At 39.4% G+C, this 25765-nt stretch overlaps 1 protein-coding gene across 4 annotated transcripts in view; it reads left to right on the forward strand.

The window, feature by feature from the left end:
* The window catches only part of LOC135502518 (uncharacterized), a 476607-nt gene that overhangs the window by 12131 nt on the left and 438711 nt on the right, over positions 1-25765 (forward strand). The window contains exon 2 of one of the 4 annotated variants that reach the window (XM_064795434.1): positions 9715-9847. The exons of the other annotated variants lie outside the window; for them this stretch is intronic. The gene's annotated coding sequence lies outside the window, so the exon portion shown is untranslated. The remainder of the gene's footprint in view (positions 1-9714; positions 9848-25765) is intronic. 4 annotated transcript variants of the gene reach the window in all.

Genomic DNA, 25765 nt, shown 5'->3' on the forward strand with positions numbered 1-25765 from the left:
TACGAGGTGGAATTTCGGGTGTTATGGGAACAAGACATGTCAAGTCAGATGAACACCACAAACTACTCTACATAGACGCAAATAATCTCTACGGCTGGTCTATGATGGAACCTCAACCCTATGGTAGTTTTGAAATGATAGATATTGATCCACTCGAGCTATGCTCTCAGGACAAAGTCCGACTTAACATGAATGTTATCAGTAAAGAGCAGATTATGGCAATTCCAAGTGATAGTGAAGTAGGCTACTTCTTAGAGGTTGATTTGGAGTATCCAGGAAATATTAAATTTAAGTCAAGGAACTTTCCATTCTGTCCCGAATCTCTCTTTATTGAAGATGATGAATTAAGTCCTTACCAGAGAGAGTTACTGGGTGATGATAAAAGATCAAATGTAGAGAAACTAATACTAACACAAAAGGATAAAACTAATTACATAGTGCATTACAGAATGCTACAATTTTACCTCAAGCACGGAATGGTACTTAAGAGGGTTCATTCAGTGATAAGCTTTAAACAATCAAAGTGGTTAGCACCATACATTGATTTTAACACTAAAAGACGTATGGATTCTAAGACTGATTTTGAGAAAGACTATTTTAAACTGATGAACAATTCTTTTTATGGAAAAACTTGTGAGAATGTAAGGAACAGGGTTGAAATTGAATTTGTATCGGACGGGGAGAGAGCCAGGAATGTAATGGCCAATCCCAGGTTTTCATCGATATGCGTATTTGACGAACATAATGCTGCTATTAGCATGAGGAAAACATCAATGAAATTCAACAAACCAATCTACATAGGAGCTTCAGTACTTGAATTGTCTAAATTATCAATGTATGAATTCTATTATGAAGTTCTTCAACCGTACTTTGGTGAGAAAAATATTGAACTGCTGTATCTAGATACAGATTCCTTTGTACTTAACATTAATACTGATGACTTAACTAAAGACTTAAAGGAGTTGAAACACTATTTTGACTTCAGTAATTATCCAAAAGATCATCCACTCTATGATACCAGTAAGAAGAAGGTACCAGGCTACTTTAAGGATGAGCTAGGAGGAGTAGAGATGACTGAATTCATTGCCCTGAGAAGTAAGATGTACGCTTACAGGACCAAGACTATGTCTGGAGAGCAAGGCTCGACAAAAGATTACGATTCTAAGAAATTGAAGGGTATTGCCAAGAATGTAGTAAGGAGAAATATCTCATTTGATGACTATGTTGATTGTCTTGAAAAGAGTAGGTCATTTTACCACAAGATGAGACACTTAAGATCAGATAAACACCAAATCTATTTGGAAGAAGTTGACAAAAAAAGCCTCAGTCCTTTTGATGACAAGAGGTTCATACTTGAAGATGGAATAAGCACCTTACCATTTGGAATGTATTATGAAGGCTACATAGATTACAGCGATTCAAACTTCGCTTGAGTACGACTACGTCTTGAGAACAAAGTTCGATTAAACTAATGAATAGGGTGGTGCTGATGGTAGTGTTACTTGGTGAAATTCATCCCTAACACCGAAGTCATGATAATAGTGATAGTGATACACCACATTAGGATTAGGACGTAGTCCGGGTCCTGTTTGATTTACTGAACTTTTAGTTTTTCTAGCATCTCTGTCTGTGCTAGTTTTTTTCCTTCTTCTAAAAAAGTCTTCTTTAAAGACTCTACATCAACAGCTGAACTTGCCTCCCTTTGTTTTTTCCTAATGGCATTTTTCATCGAAATGTATTTCTCCTTCTCCTTGAGAATCAAAGTAAACTCATCTGTAGATATGTGAGAATCGGTTAAGGCTTTACTAACCAAATCATTGATTGTGTTCAGTTTTGAAATTGCCAACATTCTGATATTCTCATGCTTTTCAATTTTCTTAAGAATATTCTTTTTCTCCCAGCCTAAGGCTGATGAAATAATGGCACTACCTATTGTTACGCCACCCAAAGCTAAGCCTATCGGTGCCGTGATTACACCAGCTAGAGCGGAAACACCAACAGATCCGGCTGCTACGCTAGTTAAATTAAGGAAATGGCTAATGCCAGTAATTACGCTAAATGCTTTTTTGTACTTTGAAAATATCTTTCTTCTAAATTCAATCTCGCTTTCTAAGAAACTCTTAACCTCACATATTTGTTGTAGTCTGAAAGCCTGAGGGTTACTTTCTGTATGCTTTTCAGACCTTTCATAGTTCAAATGACTTTCAGAGTTTAAATTACTTAAATCTGGATAAACCTTATTGTCTCCATCCATTTAATTAGTGGGAATAACTAGAATCAGTTGTTCTGTCATTTCTAGTGTTTAGTGTTAATCCTACAGACACTACAGGTTTTTGAAGTACATTAAATTTTAAAGGTTTTTCTGACCCAACAGGTTTTTCTGACCCAACAGGTTTTTCTGTCCCAGCAGGCCCAGCAGGTTTTAAAGGTTTTTCGGGACCAGACTCCAACTTTGACTCTACTTCTGCCTCTAATTCTCTATGAAATCGTTCTAATCTTTCTTTCCAATTACGTGGTCGTTTTGTGTAACCCCAAGTTCTATTCATTTAATTAAGTAAAATAAAATCAATTCACTGCAAAGAGTAAATTTCTTTCAAGTCTATTATTCAACTTAATCATCTCGTTTATGATTTCTGTCTGACTACATATGTTAATGTTCTGGTTCATTCTCATGTTATTATTTAAATTCGATAATCTATCAAGCAGATTCATATTTTCATCACGAAGATAATCCCCGAAATGCTGTGATATCACTATTTTCCAATCTGGTATTACATCCTGGTCTCGAAAGACAAACCAGTTTTCACTTCTCATTTTTACCATGAAATCCATTGACCTATCCAATTGATCCTTAAATAGTGTGTAGTCTACTTTAGCACTCTTCTGTCTGTTTTGTGTTTTAGACATTGGTCTAATGTTAAACCAAGCAAAGCACAGTTCAGGTTTATCTTTGAATTCCTTGATTGGTAAGACATGATCCAACTCTTCTTCTACTATTCGAACTCTGTTCTCGGGACTTTGTCCTATTGGAGATAGACTCCTCTGGTACTTTAACCACTGTGAGAAGAAACTGTCTGTACATCCTAGATTGAATGATGAATTACCGGTCGGACTTCGTCCTGAGAGCAGAGCTCGAGTACACTCTCCCTTAGAAATGCGGTTTAGACCAACTCTAATTTTGTGTCTGTCTCTATTACCATTTTGGTCAAGGTAATCCTTTTTGTAATATGAATTAAAACATGATCTACAGTTACCTCTATTTCCGTCTTTACCAAATTCACCATCACTTAGTAATTTATTTTCATAACATTTATTACATACCCTGATTTTACTTGAACCACATTCTTTACAGTAATCAAGTAGTTTATTACGCCTGTTCTTTTCAAAATTAATTTCAGGTTTCTTTTCACAGCACTTAACACAATAAATTGTAGGTTGATTTTCCATGTTTTGATTCATCATATTATTCTGATTTATCATATTTTGATTTTCCATATTTTGATTTTCCATGTTTTGATTTAAGATAAACTGATTTATCATATTTTGATTTAACATAATCTGATTTATCAGATTTTGATTTAACATATTATTTTGATGCAAATAATACAAAAACTTCTGAATATTTTGATTCATCATATTATCATGATTCATCATATTATCATGATTCATCATATTATTCTGATTCATCATACCATTTTGATTCATCATACCATTTTGATTATCAAATATTGCTCCATCCATTTCTTTCTTTGTTTAGTAGGACATTTTTTTTTTAAATTACGTTTTTCGAACTTGTTCTTGTGACTTAAGTCACTTTAGAGACTTTATTTCATTTCAATGATTTGATATCAGAAACTGGTAACCATTCATTGAACTTATCACTGTAACCCTTCCACATCACTAATCCGTATTTCTTGCCTTTACTGGTCTTGTACCTTAGGATTTTCTCGATCTTGTACACTAGCTGGTCAGGATTAGGAACATAGCTCAATTCCTCTTCATAGAAATATCCTTGAATTTCTTCTTTGTGGTAATCCTCAAGCTGGTAGACGATAGGGTGAGTAAATATGATCTGTTTGATTTGGAACACCTCCTCAGTGTAGTTGGGCATGTAACCTTTACCGAAAATGGACTTGTACTTCGAAATTCTTACACTGTCACCTACTTTGTACTTTGGATCACCAAATGTCTCTTTGAGGTGAAGACCGTAAAGATTGTACCACACTGTTCCTTCGTTTTCCATCTTTCTGGCGTCTACAGGTTTCATACCTATTGATGAGTGAAATGTGTTATTGTAGCCGCTGACCAGGTCATCCAGAACATCAATCCACTTGTCAGTCTCCTTAGCGGTGAAATAACGCCACATTTTTTCTTTAAGGGTTCTATTGAATCTCTCTACTACTGCTGCCTTCTTATCAGATTTTGTGGAGAACCATTCTATGTCATTTTCTGTTAAGAGTTCCTTGAAGTGTTTGTTGTAAAATTCTTTACCGTCATCAAACTGGATTTTCGTTGGTTTTGCTTCCTCAAATATCACTTTAAATGCATCTCTGATTTCTTCTCCCCTCTTACTCTTAACTGCTAGAGCCCAAGAAAAACGACTAAATATATCTATGACTGTTAAAATGAATCTGAAACCCTTATTCTGTTTCTCAAATTTTTGCATGTCAACCAGATCTGCTTGCCATTGTTGATCGATGTACGATACCATTGTCTTCCTGAAGGTGAATTTCTTAATGGCCGGTTTGTGTAGTTGGTGAGTTGGTAGTGTTTCTAGAAATTCTTTCACTTCTTTTTTTTTAATAAGTTTTCCTGAGCGGGACTTTGTCCCTAACAACGAAGTTGTGCTCTGCTCTCGTGACGAAGTCATATCTTCCTTGACCTGTTTCCAGATTTTACTCAAAGAACTGTAAGCCACGGGACTCTCGGGGTTGTAGTACAAATCCCTTAGATACTGCTGTGTGTCATCCTTTACATTCATTTAAATGAGTGAAGTATTTATTTACGAGCCACACAATATGTTAATTTCTGGTGTTACCAATTGTGGTAAGACATATTTTGCCCTTGACCTCTTAGAAAAGGAGTATCGGCACAAGTTCCAGAACATAGTAATTTTCTGTCCAACATATTTCAACAATAAGACATATGAAAGGAAATGGATTTACCAAGACAAGAACGTCTACATAGTTAATCCCGAAGCTGTGGCCAGTAATTTGGACCTTGTGCTTCAGTTTGCTACTCTGACCTTTGCTGGTTCTAACACATTATTCCTCATTGATGACTGTGCTAATTTGAGAGACACAAAAAAGAAGGTGTCCGAGTTATGTAATCTTGCCTTTTCCGGCAGGCACTACAATCTCACTGTTTGGTTACTAGTTCAGAAGTACAATTCAGTTGTCAAGGACTACAGAGAGAACATAAGAATTTTAGTATTATTTTTTAATAAGGATGAATCAGCCATGAAAGATGCCTTAGAAGAAAACAGTGTTATTCCTAAGGAGAAAAGACAGTACTACATAGAAGAACTTAAGATGAAAAAAGGATCAAAACTGATCATTAGACAACAACATCCATTTGGATTTACTCTTTCCAATCAAAAATCTTAGTCCCGCTTCTCATCGAGCTATGCTCTCAGGACTGTGTCCGATCATCAGGACTGTGTCCGATCAGTGGTCTTAGTCTTTCTAACCCTAGTAAAATAATAAATTATTAACCCTAAACCACTAAGTCCTAGGATAATCCATAGGTACTCGTATTTCTTCATTTCATCACTAGGTTGGTAGTAATCACTTAATTGTGGTCGCTGAGGTAGTACAATAGTTCTTTCTGGATGTAAATGATTGTAAACAGTAAGTGCTGAATCAGTATTGTTAAAATCAATAGAAGCGTCTCTTTCTCTCTTTAATTCAAGATTAACGAAGTCAATGGTACTTTTCCTATGCTCCTCCCATTCGGTTGAAGCTTTTTGTAATTGCTCCTGAGCCAAATCATGTCTTTTCACTTCAGTCTCATAGCCATTCTTGTCTAGTTTTTTAAAAAGGTAACCGGATCCAGTGAATGCTAATCCATTGATTATTGCAGATCCAAATAACATGCCAATGCCAGCCATTTAATTCCAATGAATTTTAATTTCAATGATGTGTCCCTGAGAGCATAGCTCGAGTTAATACCAATTGGTACTGTACATTATGACCATTAAGATCGATGATGTCCCCTTTTTCATCAGTTAAGCGAGTATTCAGCTAATTGAATCTTGGTTTACAGGGAATTGCTATTGGTTTCTCAAATGTGTATGCTATTAAATCCCCAAAATTAGCTTCCTTTATTGGTCTTGTGGTTAGCACATCAGATGCTTCACCATTACTTAATACACTATTAGATTCGATTATGTCACAGTGAAAAACAAAATGGTTAATTGGTCTAAAATTGATGGGTTTCTCGCTTACAACATCATCCTTACTTTTATTGTCTAAAGGGTAAGGCCATTCTGATTTCATGCCAAATAATTCATTACTTTTACCAAGAAAATAGATCTGATAATGCGCCTCATTTTTTCTCTTTAGGAAGTGTAAGATGGCCTTACCTGTTGGTTCTTCAAGGTCAAATCTGACAGCACCTCTACTCATACTATTTTCTTTCAACTTATCCGCAAATACTTTTGAAAAGCTCTGTAGGTCATAGAGACCATCTGGTAGCGTAATCTCTGCCACATCAAACCCCTTAACTTTGATTCGGTTATTCTCCCTGGCTGCACTTATGTTGTAGAATGTACAAGGTATTACTGCAAAAGTTAAAGTGATGCTACATGCATCCTGAATTTCAGTCTTGAGATTGACTGTTAAATCACTTGAACTCTGATCTGGATAGTCACTTGAATCTATGTTCATTACAGTAACCATTTACTTAAGCAAATTTTCGTTTTCAAATTTACCTTTTATCAAATAAGTAAATTATTCTTACTTCATAATATTTCTGGGTAGGATTCCTTGATCGTAAAGGTACTCTAATGTTCCATTACTAATAGCTACAGTTCCTCCCAGTTTAAGAATTTCCTCTAGGTTGGCCTGACTTGGGGGACCAATATTGATTCTCAAGAACCTTTTCAGTAACATAGAGTAACCAATTGTTGTTGATGCCAACAGTAAACTTTGATACAGTGTATTTATGATATCTTTCTTTCCTGGTGTATCCATTTAATTACTTAGAAAATCACTAGTAAAACTCATTTATCTAGTATTCAGTGTTGGAGCGAACTTTGTTCTTGCAGCACCTCAGTGCTGGAGCGAACTTTGTTCTTGCAGCACCTTAGTGTTGGAGTGAAGCAATCTGAGAATTCTGGATGTTTACCTGGGCGTCAGAAACCACGAATATGTGCATTTTGTATGGTCCCTTTCCAGATTTCTTTGTAATAGATAATTGAATACCATCTTTTGTGTTCTGGAGCTTCTTTCCTGATCCGTGAAGGCGATTATCCTCAGAAGTTCTCAGGTCCAACCATAAACCATAGTGATTAGAATCACCATAGTATTTTTCCATGGTCATGTTACAGTCATGAGTTTTCTTCAAATCTTCAGACATAAAATGTTTCTTGATCTCCTCCCATTGATCCATCATTCTCATTCCTTCTGGGAACACCTGATTGGCAACACCCTCTATTGTGATCTGCACTTTACTTATGTTAGGGTTTTCAAACTTCTCTGAATCTCTAGTTCCATCTACATAGTCAGACACAAATAGTAATAATAATCCTTTAATAGACATTCTTGGAAAGTTGATGTTCTCATTAATTAGTGTTTCATTAGCAGTAACATTGACTGTCTTAAAATGGTCTACCCAATCATAAAATATTGAGAATCCAGAATTGTACTTGTTACTCAATTGACTAGCAATCATTTTGTTGGTTACGGTATCATATTCAAAACAAATATTCTCTAGTTTGTAGCCCATGCTAGCTGTGTTTGTGGTGACTATGATTTCCTCCTTTGGTGCTAAAGTTATTTCAATAATCAAATCTTCTTGAATTGGAAACTTGTAAAATGGAGCATGATGATGGAATAGTTCAAAATCTAATGGTATTTTGTACTTCTTGTCAAACACTTTCTTTAAAGTCTTTTCATTAGCTGTTTCTCCAGTGACATCAGCTTCAGCGACTCCTGATCTTAATTCTCTAAGATTTTCTGATTGAATACCCTGAAAAACTCTATCATTTCTTTCTTCTTCTGTAAACCACAGATCTTTAAATGTAGAATAATGACTGTATTCGTCAAGGTCAAATATCTGCTCTGTTCCCCACTTAACCACCATCTTTGAAATCAGGTTTCTACCAAGATTATTTACAACACTATTTTTAGAATCACCAGAAATGGTTACATCAGCAGACAGATAAAGAGATTTAGGTACAAAGAATGTATTCTCTCGCAATGCCGGTATTCTAACATACAGTGTTTCTTTGGGGTTAGCAGATGATGGGTTATGAGTAATGATATGATGCTGCCTCTCAGCTTTCAAACCAAGTGGAATCTTATGTGCCCTTTCGGTATTTAATAAATATCCTGTTGCCATTTTCTATTTATTTACTAGTAAAATTATGTACATGCAGTGAACAGTGCCAACATCATATATCAGGTAAAATGCACGGAAAAAAGCTATTGACGTGTACTTTCTGTTGGAATACAGTAAGTCATGATTACATTAACCCATTGAACTCTAGTATTCCCTTACCATTTCACTGCAACGCTTCACTGACCATTTCATGAATGATAGAATATATGTATTGTGGTGTCTGGTTCTTAGGGGTTTCTAAGCTAATTTGAGACAAAAAGGCCTGTAAGGGCTTTTGTTAAAATAGCTTAGAATTACCTAGATTCCTACCACCACAATACATATATTCTGACTTCATCGAAAATCTTCCATGGGGTGTATATAAATCAAAGCTCGTGAATATCGTCGGGTATGGCAGTCGGCCGTCAGAATGTAGATCTGATTAGCCCCGGTGTTCGAGGAGATGCTCACGGTGCTGAGCCTCTAGCTTGCCTGTCGACTTCGATCCTTGCCCAAGACCTTGTTAGGAGGAGCACACATTTTAAAGTCATAGTAGTTTTTATTAGTTTGGTTAAATTTTACCTATCTCACAAAAAAATACGAAGATAAAAAGTGGCATACAATTTCCAGGCTGAGGCACCAAGTGAATTAGCCCTGGATCAGAAAAAAAACAAAAGATAGAATATGGACAAGGTATAAAGTGGTGTGATAATAAAAATGAGTTACAAGGAAGTAACGCTAGTAGAAGGATGTAGCCCTAGTTATAGTAGTGATATCGTAATTGGTTTGATTCGGCATATCTGTGTTCTCCTTCATCTCCGAATAAAAAGGGGCCTGTTGAAACGAGGCATGCTGACATTGCCTCATAACGCTATCGGACCAATTGACATACTTTTATATGCAAGCAACCCAGAAGTATAAAGGAAGCAGGAGGGGGGGGGGCGTTTGTGGTTTCTGAGTATGAGGGGTTATAGTGGTGTCTGTTGACTGTGCTTTAAAAGAGACTAGGCATGATGCCAGTCTTTCTTAAAGCACAGTCAACAGACATGTGGTTTCAGTATTAGGTCTTTCATTGTAGCAATGCGAAAATGTAATTACTTTTGGTTAGGTCCGTCCTTTGTTATGTCCAAGTAGCTTCTAGATTGACTCAACCACTCACTCTCTTGATTGCAGCGGCCGCCTCAGCGCCACCACACGGGGCCTAATGGTATAAGGCTAAGTAGCTTCACGCGATATGCACCATTCTGGGAAAACTCATTTAGGAAGTATGCTCATTAGCATAATCCATTCTTTGCTCCAGCTCGAGGTAATATTGCGCAGTGTTTCTTCTGGCCAGATACATTGTGGTGGAAAACGTCTAGTACAAATAAGCCTGGCTTGCGCCAGACTAATAAGTGCAGAAGGTCTGGCTGTGCGAGACTACTGTGATAAAAATGACCATTACAGAGACTCTGTGACGTAGGTCTCACTAGCCAGTGGTGATCAGGTCAACATTGGTCCCCCTTAAAAAAAAATTCTTCAGTCTCAGGCGATTACCATGGATACAGATAAGCCTATCATATCGCTATTGCTGCATGTTCAAATGTCGGTGTCCTGGGTATTTTGTGAAGAGGTAGCTCTGACGATTATTTGAGGAAAATATCTGCTTCTTCTGTGCACGTCCGCAGTGACCAGGCCTCGCATGCTATGTATAGCTCAATAGGATGTTGACATGAACTGGTTCCTGTCAGAGTGCACATGTTCTCAAGGTGAGACTTCGCGGTCAAAATGCTCAAAGAAAAGCCGCAACGGCACCCTATTTTGGTATCAAAATTTAAAATTTTTATTATTTGGCTTTCTCAAGGTGATAAGTAGAAGTTTATAAAAATATTATTTCACCATCCATGTTAATTGTCAAGTTATAAGGCGGCAAGGTGAAATGTTCAAAATTTTCATCGATGTACAGGGTGTCTCATGTATTGTGCTGCCCCCATGTTCTCATGACTGAATTACTTGATAACAATGAAAGCTGGCCAGATGTATTCTAGAAGCGACAAGCTATTCAGAAATGTATAGGTTTATGTGTGAGAGTGATATACTGCAAGGTCGACAGCCACTTGAACAGGGGTATGCATGAAATGACGTCGCACCATTTGTGGAGCCAGGTAGGCCCGGCCATTGCACTGGCTAGTGAGACCGTAGGCATATAATTAATAGAAGAACCATGCCGTCCCGAGCTTCGCGCGATATCGACCATTTTGGGAAAACTCAATGAGGAAGGTGTGCTCATTAGCATAATCTATTATCAGCCCCAGCTCGAGGTAATCTTGCGCAGTGTTACTTCTGCCCACATACATCGTGCTGGAAAACGTCTCGTACAAAGAAGGTCTGACACGCGCCAGACTAATAAGTGAAAAACTTCTGGCTGCGCGAGACTTCTGTGATAAAATGACCATTGCAGAGACTCTGTGACGTAGGCATATAGTTAAAAAAAGGCTCTCGAAAGACGATTGGAATGATTATTTATTAACATTTCCAGAACTATATACCTTCTAATAATCATTTTACATAAATAGGTCGGCGTTAGCTCGCGTGCTTTTTTTTCCTCGTGACAATATGCAGCAAAATAGTCACAACCCCAAAATCGCGCTATAAGGCCATAATAAGGCCACGGTGACCCGTGAAGGCTCAGGGAAGCATAGATGCTGATGCCGGGGAATACTCCGTATGCGGCAATTTACAGGCTTAAGGTGTGATGGAGAAGTTCTCCAACAAGGTCCAGGGGCAATTTGAAGGGATTTCCGCCTCGGATGCTTACTCACACTGCCTTACTGAGCCACCACCCAGGCCTGGAGGACTAAATTACCTCAGTGCTGTTATCTCGTGACACTAATATAAACTACATGAATAAAGGATCATAATCCGAAAGGGAATTTCTTTCTGACTGTTTTTGTTGTTGCTGATCTGCAAAATATATAGCCATGCCAACGGAGTCTTTGAGTAGCTTACACTGTAAACCCACTGATATTCGTGGGCCTAAAACTTGCGATTAGGCCCTTTTGTTTTCACATTTAAGCTACCGGTACCTTTAAATTTTGCGTTTTCCATTGAAAGTTTAATTGAAAAATGCGTTAGAGGTTAAATAATATGCGCCTACTTATTTTTTCGCGCTTTTCACTAAATTCGCAAAAATGAAAGGCTCGTGAAAATTTGAGGGTTTACTGGCGTACCGTACTACATGGTTTGAACTGAGGGATGTCATCTGATCAGTGTAGCTTTATTTTTCTCTAAGGAAATCTCACAAAATCCGTGTAAAACGAACCTTCGAAAATGTCGAGGTTTACACTAACACATCCAATTGTCTTTCATTCAGGCTTTGTTGACCTGCGAGATGGCCCCTTTCCTTCAATTTTAACATATCACTACACAGCAGTGGCGGAATCTACGGAATCCGCGATACATTTCGAACTGCCGATGAACGAGGCCACTGAGAGCGATCAAATTATGATGATCATGCGATAATACGCCATTCTCTGTCATCTATCGTTGTCAATGATATGCCATGTGTGTTTGTTTTGTCACGTGTCAAAACATTATTTACATCTGTACATATTTGCGAGTCAAACGTTATTCGTTAACCAATCAACTATGTTTCATTTTAACATGTGACCAGGGGTAGTGCAAGCAATCATAGCAGCGCACGATGACTCCTGGGTAAACGAGGTTGCTTTGAAATGGTTCATGGATTCACTTACATTATTGTAAACCCATGGTGTGACATATACTAGCACTGTGCCTGTAATACTACGTACAGCAAATGTCACAGTAGGCTGGTTCAAGACTATCTAGGATGGTCGACTAGTTTTCATTATTCATAAGTTGTTTTGATGGCCTAGATATATGTGACAAAACTATGCGTGTTTGTGCGTGCCCATCATTTCGTCCTTCCACCAAAGTAAATAAAACAGGCCTACAGTTAAATTCAGAGCACATTGATACATCTTAGACCCATATGAACTAACATCATAGACCCATATCAGTGTGAGGATTTTGACCGAGTCAGCAAATCAATGTCCGCTTTGGTTACCGAAGCGGCTAGCAGACGGCGGCAATAAGTTGAAAGCACAGGCAGATTCAACCGTGAATATTGCCTGTTCTATCGCACCAGACGTGGATTTTCTGGTATGTTTTTCCAGATGATAGCTCTTACACATCTGTAAGTAGGTTTAAATTATGGAGCTGTCCTAAATAAGCAGTTAAATCAGTGCCTTTATAGCCTACACCCAATTAAGGGTACACAATGCGCTTATATTTGCCATATCTGTCAAGTTGTGATTATCATTGCATGTGCTGTTTTGTGTAGCATGTACAGTCCTTACCAGAAAGTAAATGGTAACAGACTTTTCAAAATATCACAGAGATTGTATAAGATAAGTTAATGTGGTTTTCACGAGCAGAAAGTAATAGTCGGCTTTTTATTCCAGTATGTTTTTTTCTTTTTCTTGTTCATCAGTAAACTATTGAACGTGTTTAATGCTTTCCAATTTCGCTTCAGCTCATAGATAACAGAAAACGCGTTATTCGTTTATTTCAGTTCGCGCTAGTCCAGGCGCGAAAGGTGAGTGTACACCATCCGAGTTCACGTCACCCCGCTATTAAGACACAACATCATTTCCATTTATCGTCGCAGTTGTGGGGTAATAAACGCCATCAGCGTGGCGTCGGAAATAGTGATATCTGCACCATGACGTCAAGGGGTAGATCCTAGCTCCAGGAAACGCCTTACTAGTGCATCGTTCCTCTTGGAAAGAGTCGATGCGTGGAGAGCTGACTCGGGTCAAATCGGAGTCATTATCGGAAAAGCGCGATATTTCAGTCAGATTTTGCATTTTTCCTTTTTTTGTGCAATTTGTTGATGGAAACTCATTATGTAGAATAGGTGACTGGGTAGCCCGCGGCTGGGTTATATTCCCCCTAATGCCAATGGTCCTTTATGGCTGCCAGAAAGTCTTGCTAAATCACTGACTGTAAAAAACATTGAAACTTATATCACATACATCAGACAGACAGAATGAATGGGACATTATCACATTTCGAATTAACCACCAAAGATCTTTAGTAAATCGCAACATTGACAGCATTTTGTTCAAGCATTCTTGCCGCGTACAAAATGTCAAAAAACTAACTTTTTGACTCACCGTAGGGGAGTCTATACAACACCGCTGCGGCCGTCGCCGTCCGTCGGCGTTGTTGTCTTTATCCCGTTTCAAAAACAATGGTGCGTTTCATAACCGCTAGAGATATGAACTTGAAACTTTGTACACATGACTCCCAGGTCAGGTGACCTCTGACAATGACTTTCGGTCCGATCTGATTCTTGACTTTGCCACCAGGGGGCCAGAAGTGAAAACCTAAAAATTAGTTATCTCTCCCATGAGTGACTTGTTTTCGATAAACATTTTATGGTAGGGTCTCCTCGCAAGGAGACATCACATATCAAGCGGGTTTTTGACTTGACCTGATTTTCAAGGTCACAGAGGTCAAATAGCATGAAGTGGCCGTTTGAGTGTAACTATGGCACGTTTCTGAAAAATGAACGCCTTCCACGAGTATTGCTTGATGTGGGGCCTATCTGTCAATCTGAGTTAAACGAAGGCAGTAGTTTTGAGAAAGAATGGTCGAGTTGGCACCAACGATGTGTTCTATTTCAATAATGGTCTAGAAGAAAATGTTGACGAATTCGATTATCTGGGAGTCCGTTTTAAACCCAACTTGAACTTCAATGTCGCAGTTAATCGTATGGTAGAACGTGGCCGGCGTAGTTATTATCAAGTTGAGTAAATTTAACTCTAACATTCGTGATACTTGCTTATTGTTCGACACCTATGTTGTTAATACCATAAGTTATGGGTGCGAAGTCTGGGGCAGCAGTAAATGCAGCCACCAAGAGACTTTCCACATGAAATGTTGTAAGCGTTTACAGTGTTTGCTATGATGAATTAGGAAGGTACCAAATTTGGGTAAGGTGTCATCTAGCAATATTAACATAGTGGCAAAAGTTGGAATATTCTGATCACCCACTGCTAAGTTCATTGTTTATGTCATTACGTTTTTGCTGATTTAGGTTAAATCAATTGGTGCATTAATATGAAGTCTATCCTTCACAGGTTAGGTGCGTCCAACTTTTGGCTGGCAAATAACGCCGGTGATAAGAATTATGTATTAAAATCCCTAGAAATAAGGATCAATGACTGTTTCATATAGGAATGGCGTAGCACTACTTAATTATCGTAAGCTACAATTGTACAAAGACGAAGTGTCTCCTATTTTTGGCCTTCAGAAGTGTCTTGACTGTACTGGGTAGAAGCGTTTTAAACAGATAACAAGATTCAGAACTTCTTCCCACTCCCTCATGATTGAGACTAGTGGACAACGAGGCATTCCTAGAAAAGTCCGTTTTTGCGAATTTGAATAATGTTTACAGCTACATACTGACTACCTTCATTGAAAATCAGTGCAATGATTTACAGCCAAAACCGCTGCAAAAATAACATCAGTTGCTTTTATTTAGAGGAAAATAGCCCGATTCAAATACATGTATATATTTTTGGCACTTCCGGTAAGAGGCTTCCAAGAATTCTAATTTGCATATTCCTCATGGACCTGCACGTTTTACACCTTTTTCTGATATAGTTCTATTTGGTAGGTGGTATTTTTGTTGGGAGATATCCGTTGAATACAAATTTAGTCGACTAGTACCCCATCTCAGAGTCACTAACCCATCTCAGAGTCACTAACTATAACATTCTACTTTGTTGCAGTTGATGTTCAGCATATTGTAAGTTTAGTACAACATTTATTACCTGAAATCAAAATCCGTGAATTTCATTTGCTCTAACCTGTCATGTGGCGGGCATCATTTCGACATATACAGTAGTTCCTTGCATAGGTCACCGTCTGACCCAGGCCCGCTTTGAAAAAGTCCAGCGAAGTTGTCAATTTTTACCCTAACAATAGCGATGATGTCCATTTTACTCCAACAATAGAAATTGTTGACCCGACCTCTTAACCGACCTCAGGTTTTCCACTCGATGCTCTCATTTACGTCCGCAACGTGGGCAGCGTTGGGGCCGTTGATCCACACTCGTACTGTTCAACGATGTCAATATTAGACTTTTAGTCATGAAATTGAAATTCAGGCCAAGCTTCACCGGCAGTCTCAATTACCGGCATGTCAAAGTAATGAATGAAGAAACGGCCATGAACAAAACACAGAAATCAAGGTTCAAATGAGCAGGAAAACGCATACAAAATGTACATAAAGTTTTGTGGTCATTCTCTCAAATCCAGTTAATTACTTCCAATCGGTATTTACTATAATATGATAACCTGATACCTTTTTTTCAAGTGTACATCGAAATGTCATTGTTTTATCTTACACATAAGGCTGTAGTGAAGCTCTGTTAATTCCCAGAACCATTCGAATATGTGTGATAGATACTTGTCATTTACCGGCACAAATCGAATAGAGAAATAAGATTGCCACTGTCTGAGGCATTGCCATAGCAGTTCCTCGCATAGCTCGCCGTCTGACCCAGACCTGATTTGAAATTTTTCTGTGTCCCTCGTAGTTGTCAATTTTTACTCAAACAATAGCGGGTTCTAGATGGGGCATTAATCACCCTTCGACTGGGATTACAGACATAATTTGATCGTAATTGGTCTAACTATTCCCGCACAATAGTAGCAGGATAATGATGACTCAATAATACCGATAATTGACTGAGACTTGTGTGAAGCGTTTGTCCGATCAGAATTTTGATAACTTGTTTCATGTGAAGTATTGGTGAATATGAAATTATCGCTCTTGTGCTCAGTATTCGCTGTTCCTGAGCCGTTGTTCATGTACATGTAAGGCCACGAATTCCTGATATCATCCTCATTCGCTAACCAGTCCCGAAAGGTTTGGATATCTTCGCGCGTACGCTGAAGGTGTCTGGGAATGGGCGTGACCTAAAAGGTGGGCCTGGATGTAGTTATCCAGATACCGAATGTTCTGACCCACCGAATAAGCATTCAGATGTCGTCTAAGGGCCGGGGCCCCTCCATCGGCGGATCAATACCGTCAGCATTCACACCATTATCATCTTCGCGGTCTCCGTCACCATTAGTATCCTAATCAGTTACCATAGCCAAGCGCGGTGGCCAGCAACAGTGGCTCAGACCAAGATGCCAAAGACAAGAATTTTCCAACGAGTCATTTTGACAGATGGAACATGTGACAAACTTCTGGACTTAGTTCAGGTCATAGGCCTGGGGTGAATCTCTCAATCTCTTAATCTCTTAATCGCTATTGTTAGGTTATGAATCCAAATCTTGGTTGGACTTTTTCCAATTTAGATACGGCGAAGTATCATGGTGGTGAAAGGTCAGTTTTCCCACTGATTCAAGGCAAATATTATTTCAAGATCCCATAGACAATTTTGAAAAATGGAGTTCATTACGACACGTTGAAAGCTCCTCTTTAGCTGGATTAGCATAGGACTTAGCTGGATGGAAGGAGTCTTGGTAGCGCAAACGGAGGAGAAAACAGCTTTGTAAAGAAAGAGTTCAGCTCCAAAGGGGCATTTTCACTGATAGCAATTTGACTAAGGGGGGGGGGGGGGCAATTGTACAGGGGGTTATTTTACTGGGGGCAATTGTCTGGCCGGATATTTGTTTGTCCGGATGAAATTGTCCTTGAGAGAGGATCAGTGCTGATGCTGTGCGCACTGCTTTTGGAGTTGGAGATGGAGATGGCCGTCTGCTCAATTATTGACGACAATGAAGGTCAACAAGTAGACCTTTGTCAATGAGCTAAAATTGAACAGAGTGACAAGGAAGATTATTTGCAGTTTTTAGATGAAGAGCCAGAATATCAAGAACAAATGGAATTGTTCTTTGCTTCATCAGATAAAATGTATCCATATCCCACTGAAAAGAATGGTAAGTTGTCATTGAAATAATGCATCTGCCTTCCCTTCATTTACGCAGCAACATTTCATCCGTCGTAAGCATTCGACTGCTGCTACTCACTAGCCATTTCTAAGGGCAGTTTTGGTTTTGCGTTTGTGAGTGCTGCAGGATTTTAGGCGGACTTAGATAGTCAGTGATTATAATCCACTATACTGTCTAAATAGGCTTTGACAACACATGTAACATGTTTCAACATTGCTCGCAAACGCCAGGAAACCTCCAGGACTGACATAACTGAGTATACCGGAACGCGCAGGCCCAATATCGATGCAAAATGATTAGGGCGCAATTAATTTGCTATTCTGCTAGTTTCCAGAGGGAATTTCTCTGATTATACCTGGTATACGTTTGAAAAAGTAACAATTATCAATTCTTGATTGAGTTCAAGAAAAACAATTGTTTTCCCTCCCCATGCCACCAAAGCAGTTTTCCCTGAAAATTTTAAAATCTTGACTTCACCGATCGAAACCAAAAACGGCCTACTAATGATATAAAAAATGGTTTGCCTTCGTGTCGGGCCATAGAACGAATGTGACGCGTAAGTGTGCTTTCCATACGCATGGTCAACCCCTCCCCCCTCCCTGTGTATGTACAGTCCTTCAAAAAAGTAAATGGACACACAAAAATCAAATTTTCTTGAAAACGGCTGGTAATAAATCGATGCGGTTTGCTGCATTTGATAGGGCATTTAGTTGTGCATCATGATATATACCACTTGGAAATTTGCTATTTTACCTATAAGTCAATTTTTTCGATTTATGAAAGGTCCCAAAATCAACTTTTTTATCACGCATTTTTTGGGGGCAAATTTTATATTGACTGGAAGCTTCTGTTGAGTTATGAGTGAATATCTAAGAAATTCCACAGTTTTCACTTGAATCTGCAACTTATTAACCCATTTGTGCAAAAGGGTTTTGTTACCCGGTCTTCTACTGCGGAGATGCCCCCTTGATATTATTCACCTGGCCAAGACAACCGGAATCATGTCACCATTTCAATGGCCTTGTTTAATATGCCTATGAATATCTCTCCCAGGCCTGGATTTGGCAGCTGGACAATGGGTTCACCAATATTATTTTACCCTCGCATTTACAATACATCAATGTTAACAACATTTCCACCCCCATTCAAAACCTCAGCCAATAAGGAATTAACACTCGGGCTGCATGTTGAAACTGACATAATTGGCTATGGTCGACTTCTCCAAAGTAATTCCAAAGTCAATAAACAAGGTGCAAAATGTTGACAGAAAATGCTGTTTTCCCACCAATTAACACAAGATATTTTCATCACCTTGATTGGGACGTGGGTTTTTCATCATGGTGATTCATCCTATCAAGAAAAAGTACGAAAAAAATCGGAAACGAAAAAGTTGATTTTGGGGCCTTTTGTAAATCAATAAAAGTCGGTATTAGATAAAATGGCTAATTTTTATGTGGTAGATACCATGATGCACAACTAAATGTCCTATCAAATGCAGCAAAGCGAATCGATTTATCACCAGCCGTTTTCAAGAAAATTTGATATTTGTGTGTCCATTTACTTTTTTGAAGGATTGTACATGTAATACTTTTAAACGACCCATTAGCGACCATACCCATAAAACCAGCGAAGCTACCAGGCCGTCAGGTCCCTAGTTTCTAAATATCACAGAGTTAAAATAAGATAGGCCTAATTGAATGCAGGAATGGTATTTATTGTTGGTCGTGTATCTAAGCCAAAAAAGTATGGTCATTAAGCACCATTCATGGGTTGATGTGAATTGTTTTAATGTGGCCTATTTTGGGAGGCGCTATTATTTTTCACAGGTTTTCTGGAAATCTGACCTTTTTGACCAAGTCGGAGAAATGTCGGATAAATCAGATATAAAGTTAGAGAAAATGTTAACAAATCGAAAAAAGACAGCTACTTGTGTTTACATCCTGGTTAACTTTCGAAACATGTTTTGCAGGACAAGTGCTGTCAATTACAGAGAGATGTCCTGATTTGCGAGGTCAAATTGAATAGAGGCAACCAATTTGGGACCAATACTAGTGTCCAAGCCAAAATGACTATCACTCGGATGTAGTCTAATGCCTCATAAATCCCACTCGAGTGGTTTTGTGTATTACCCAACCGATCTATGTATGCCTTTATTGCGAACTAAAGATATAATTCATATTCATTCCTCAGCCAGGGCAGGGCTGGTGACCGTCCTTTACGTCATGAAACTCGACTTGCTATTTCGGTATAGCACCAGCAAACTACATTGCCTTCATGTACGCAATGTATAACAAATCCTTTCATTCAAGCTGAGGTAATGTGCTATTTTGAGGTAAGGGTTTAAATCCACCGGAATGGAGTTCAAATAGCCTAAAATGAAAAACGTATTCAAATGAATTTTGCGGCCGAATCTGCTAAAATCGGCGTGACGTCTATGATGGTCACCACTTGCCTCATAGATGACGTTAATAGCAATGTATACAATGTATCATGCTATGCGCGGGCGCCACCTACCTGTTCGTCGGTGTCGTTCCAACTTCCACAAGTATGGACAACCACCATGACATATGTGCAACTTTAAGAGGGTTCAGATCGGTCTCAAAAGAGTGTCAGCAAAACTACGGCCACCTGACTGTCACTGGGGGAATTTTAGTAAGAGAGACAGACGTCTTAACTCCATCCTCGCGGTTTGGTGGTTCTGGCACTTTTTTCATTAATTATTTCCAAGGCACCACTTTTGAGGTGTTACGGTTCCAACCCGCTGACGTGAAGTTATACATGCACTTGAAAAATATTACTCATACAGACCATGCTTAATTCTGATTATATTTTTGAATATAAAAATGTTGCAACCTCCCCCCTAAACAGTGCAAGGAAAGTGATATTTTTCAAATGGACTATTGTCAGTTTAACCTCGACCAGACCTTTTTTCATCGCTGCGTGACCACATACGTATTACCCTAGCCTAAATCAGCGCTGACTACTCAGATACCGATACACTACTATTCCAGACATGGCTTTACATGTCTGAGGTCCAGATATTCTGCATGCTGAACTGGCTCTACTCGACCTAAATTGGCATATGTTGACACTTGGCTATGAGCCATATCGTCATTTGAGTGACTTTGGGGCCGCTTATTGTCCTCATCGGATTGGCTTGAACTGCTTTCGGTTGTGCTCTGGCCAGTTTGTCCCTGAATGGGGATTGATAAGTTGCTATCATTGTCTTCAGGCTCCTGTCTCTCCTGACCGATTTTCTTCTTGCTTAAGACATCCTGCCCGAACTGCTCATATGGGGTTGCGAACTCCATTTGATGATCCTGAGGTTCGGGAGGTGGGTTTTCGCCCAAATCATTTTGCAGCCTTCTCGAAGGACTATCCACGTAGTCGTAGGCGTATACGTCTACTTCATCATCTGAGCTCGTGGGCTCGTTCCCAAGGACTGCGCGTACTGGATTCTGATGCCCTATAGCCATTGGCAGTGCAGCATTCTGGTCGGGCGGGCGTTTTGGGTGAAATTCATCATTTTCGTATTCAGTCCCAGTATTCGCGTTGGGATGTACAGAGCCATTTCCGGCTGTTTTAAATTCAATCCTCGTATTGTCGTAATCTGCGGTGTCATTTGTAGATAGCTGATTCACCCTGATTCTTGTATCATCTTTATCTGCGGTGCCATTTATAGGTCGAAGACTCTGCCTCGTCCCCCATCGCGCCAGTGCACGTTTCCTGCGGAAGTAAAAACCGCGTTAATAGACCTGGCAAATGTGCTTAAATTAACGCAACCAATAAACGTGGAAGTAGGAGTAACATGCTACACTGCGACTGCATTCACTTTGAATATACAGAATCATAGCGTTTAGTTTTCCTTAATATTTTGTCACTTTCACGCGACTTGCGTGTTCCCGTCGCAGATCTTGGGCTCAGGAAGTTGTACTTGCCCTTGCCTTTCTCTATTAGAGATGTTCCCCCGTCGTAGATGTGGCGCTTGACTTACATGAGGTCGCTTCGTGTATTGATATCCTGCGGTGTTTTGATTGTATATCTTATGCGATCATCGAGAAACTAGTGTTTGTGACTATGTTTCAGACTGTACAGTATCTTACCACAAAACAAATACAGCAATGGTGCCTGCTACAGGTACAATGACTCCTCCTACTACCACACCGCCAACAAGAGGAAAAACTGTTAAAAAACAATAACCGCATTTTGATTAAATCTTCATCATACTTGGCATTTTTAGTGAGGAGAGCTTACAGTAAAGATGAATACATTTGCAATCGACTTGGTTTCGCAGTAGCCTTGGTCATCTTGATCCGAGCTACTGAGGTCTACTAATGTATGTTGCACTTTATACATGCTATGTGTTAAAAATATATGATCTCGGAAAGCTTTGCTGTGCAACACCATAGCCAGGGATGTGACGAAGACAAACGGTTTAATTAGCTAGTGATAAAAATGCGGGTAACCAGTTTCTGAACTCAGACCAGTTGGGGTCAACTGTCTGGTTGGCCAAAAACTGCATCGATATACTGTCTCAGTCACTGAGATCAAAATGGTATGTTTGTTGTGCTTTCGCTACCACCAGCTACATTTAGTTACGAAAAAGGCTGCAATGTTATTATTTGGCTTAGGCGCGGTGTAATTCCTGCAGTCTCCAGTGCCGTCCTGGCAGTACACGATCTTAAGTGCCGTATATGTACCAGTCACTTGTTTCCAGCGCACCGTTACCATGTTGTCTATCCGGTTCACATCTATGAGGGTCGTTCGGGGTTTCTCTGCAGAAGAACAATAGTTCCCGAAAAAGACATTGTGCAGTGGCTCAGTCTGTTCAGAGGTCGGTGTAATATTTTAATGTGGTTCCCCATATTTCTTCGTTTCCAATAATACACTATACAGCTAAAGAGATCAAGACTTGCAATAGGGAAATACACATGAAACAATCTGTAATGCGAAAACACGGAAACAACTAAATAAGTCACACCAGTTCAAAGCCTTAATGCGCTACTGAGAGTAATGATTCATAGAAACCGCTGATATACATTTAATGGTTTTCGCAAGAGGTGATTAACTGGAGCTCAGTGATGAACTGAATTCCGAATGGGTGTGTCTATTAGAAAAAAACACAAACCTGGTGTTTTCCCAGATGTTATGTTGCTGAAGTTACTCGCCTGAGTTCCCACGTTAGAATTCTTGCTGCGCACCCGAAACATATACCAGACATTCGACTCAAGACCCATAACCTTGTGATACACGGCTATCTTGAGACCTGGATCAGTTATTCCTCCTTGAGGAGCCTCCGAGGCAACATCCCACTTCTCAGAAAACTGCTTGTATTGGACGTAAAATCTCTGCTCTGATTCACCATTGAATTCTGAGATCCATTCGAGAGTAACTGTTACGGCAGTTGTGTTCACTACTTTGAGTTTGCTGGGTGCAGAGGGTGGCCCTTAAATGAAGTAGCGGTTGCGACCTCAGTTATGGGATGGTTGTGCCAATTCTGGTGTCTGTACTTCGGGCCGTTAACTCGTCTTACTGGGGTACTAAGGTGAAGTGCCATGAGCAACTGTTCCGAACCAGCTGGATGTGGCGCAATAAGTCCCATTATCAAGAACAGAAAACATAGCAATAAGAAAAAAACGAAGGATGTACTTACTAACGACAACAAAATCATGTGCATTGCTTGACTTAGATCCAGCATCATTTTTTGCGACACATACATATTTACCAGCATGCCCGAGGGTGACGGGTGTAATTAGAAGAGCACCGTATGCATCGGTCTCTGGTGATAGAGGTTCGCCATTCTAGTCCACGTGAAAGTGACTGGTTTCGTCACGTTGACATTTTCGGCCCTGCAGGTGAGGTTTGCAGTGTCTCCCACATTGACCGGCAATTGAATTGTGACTGTTGGGCTGAGGGGTGAAACTGAAATAAGGGGAGAGAGGGTAGTCAGCAGCTTGAAAGGGTAATAAGCTTGAAGGTTTCGGTTCACCTACGGCAAGCACATTTTAAAAGCGGCGATCCTCTGAACTAATGCTTACTTCACACCATTTACATGCAGTTTTCCCTTCAACACAAATATAGTCTTTTCAAAAATGTATTTCAATGACGTATGCGGCTTGCATGGTCGGTCAATTAGAGATAGACAATTGACCACAAGTTGACGCAAGTGACCGCAGAATATCTGAAGAGCTTTGGCAGTGGCGGGAATGACGTGAATTACAATAACAAAGTTGTAACTTGCGATCGCCACGCGATATTCTTAGATTTGTGTTACAAGTTTTCTCTTTTATGGATGGATATATTTGAAAAATTATTTTTGTAAAATATAGCCATCAGTGCATTTCAGATCCCAACGACCACTTTTTAAAAATATTTGGAAGGCAATAGGCAATATTTAAAAAATCGTAAACCAATGCCTTTTAGGACATTAATTTGTTAAAACCAATAAAGGGAATGTAGTTTTAGAAAAAAAACGGATCGTTAGCACCTGCACGCACCATCTCTTTGATGTGTGAGTCAAAATCTGAAACGGATATGTCGCATCGTGAAGTCTGTAGGATTGTTCATATCTCAAATTATGACCTCTTATTAAAAGCTAATTAACTCTATTCTAATTGGTCAAAATTGATATTTCTTTTTGCATATGGGAAGGTAAAGGTTGAAACTAAAACATACATTGAAATAAATAGATACCCTTTTTGAGTAATATGTTATTTTTGTTGGAAGCGCACACTTGATGTATCATAGGTGAACCCCAGCCTTAAGTAAGCCCACATCTTATTTGTGTCTTTCTAAAATCCCCGATACGCTAACGCAAACGCCTGTCCCCTTGTTCGACATCGTGATCAAGAGCTCGAACAATGGGATAGGCGTTCACGTTGGCGTCTCGGGAGCTTTACTCCCTAATACCGGGTATAGATGGCGGGGAATCAGTCTGCCATCGCCCGACCTAAATACGAACTTTGCTAAACTCGAATCACACTAATAGCGACCGTCAACGGTGTGATATGGACGCACTCTTACCATGTATTGCGGATCGGGTATAATCCAAAAATAACAAATATCGAGGTTTTTTTTATAACACACTTAATCAGGTTAATGTTTATTTCTTAATGCTTATTCGGAATCATCAAAGGCCAACGCGTTAAACAAACGCATCGATTGTCATCAACATACTTATGATAGGAGAAGAGCCCGTCCAGGAAGGACACTCACTAAATGAATTGCTTGTGGTCCGCATAGATGATTTTTTTGCAAAAGATAGGCAACGGCGAAGCTTATCCACCTCCTATGTTTCATTGTGGAACTGACAACTATCAAAAATATCGAGCACGCTGATCATCAGTAAAATAATAGCAACATTTTACCAACATTTTACCAACATTTTACCAACATTTTTACAACAATTTTGCAACAAGCCCTTCAAGGCCTTGTGTACACTAGCAAGAAAATAGCAACAAATTAGCAACATTTTTACAACATGTTCATGGTAAATTGTTGCAAACTTTTTAGTGGGAACAAAGGGAAAAAGGTATTTTGGAGGGAAAATGGATGATTCCAAGGAGAGAAGATGTGTTTTGAGTGCTTCTGCAGCAATTTTAGCTGTCATTGTTGAGAGGCGGGGGAGGGGGCGAAATAAACCAAAGAGAATATGGACCAGGCCGTGGATCAAAATGAGGGTGGATCATGGGGCATATCACTGCCTGTTAAAGGAGTTGCGGCTGACTGACAACTCATCATACAAAAACTTCCTGCGAATGGATGAAACTTCTTGAAAAGGTTTCACCACCCATTACGAAGCAAGACACTCACTTGAGAGTTGCTATACCAGCTGCTTGTTCAAGTCACATGACCTCAGGTAGATCACATGACGCAAATCCTATTTCTGATTGGCTGAAGAGTTTGCAACATTTTTACAACATGCAACAAAGAATTGCATTGCATTTAATTTGCAACAATTTTACAACATGTTGTAAGACGCGTTTTGCTCTCTACACACTACGCAACATTTTTGCAACATTTGTTGCAACTGGAAATGTTGTAAACATTTGTTGCAACTGGAAATGTTGTAAACATTTTGCTAATATTTTACTAGTGTACACAGGCCTTAATGGTCGGACTTATCGCGCCCCCTGCAAACTAACATGAAAATAACCGTTTAATAGATTATACTGTCGAAAGGTATCGAAAAACGTACGAAAGGTCTCGAAATTCAAGAACTCGAGACTTTACGAGAGGCATCGCCACT

Source organism: Lineus longissimus, chromosome 18 (genome assembly GCF_910592395.1).
Source record: "Lineus longissimus chromosome 18, tnLinLong1.2, whole genome shotgun sequence".
Lineage (NCBI taxonomy): Eukaryota > Metazoa > Nemertea > Pilidiophora > Heteronemertea > Lineidae > Lineus > Lineus longissimus.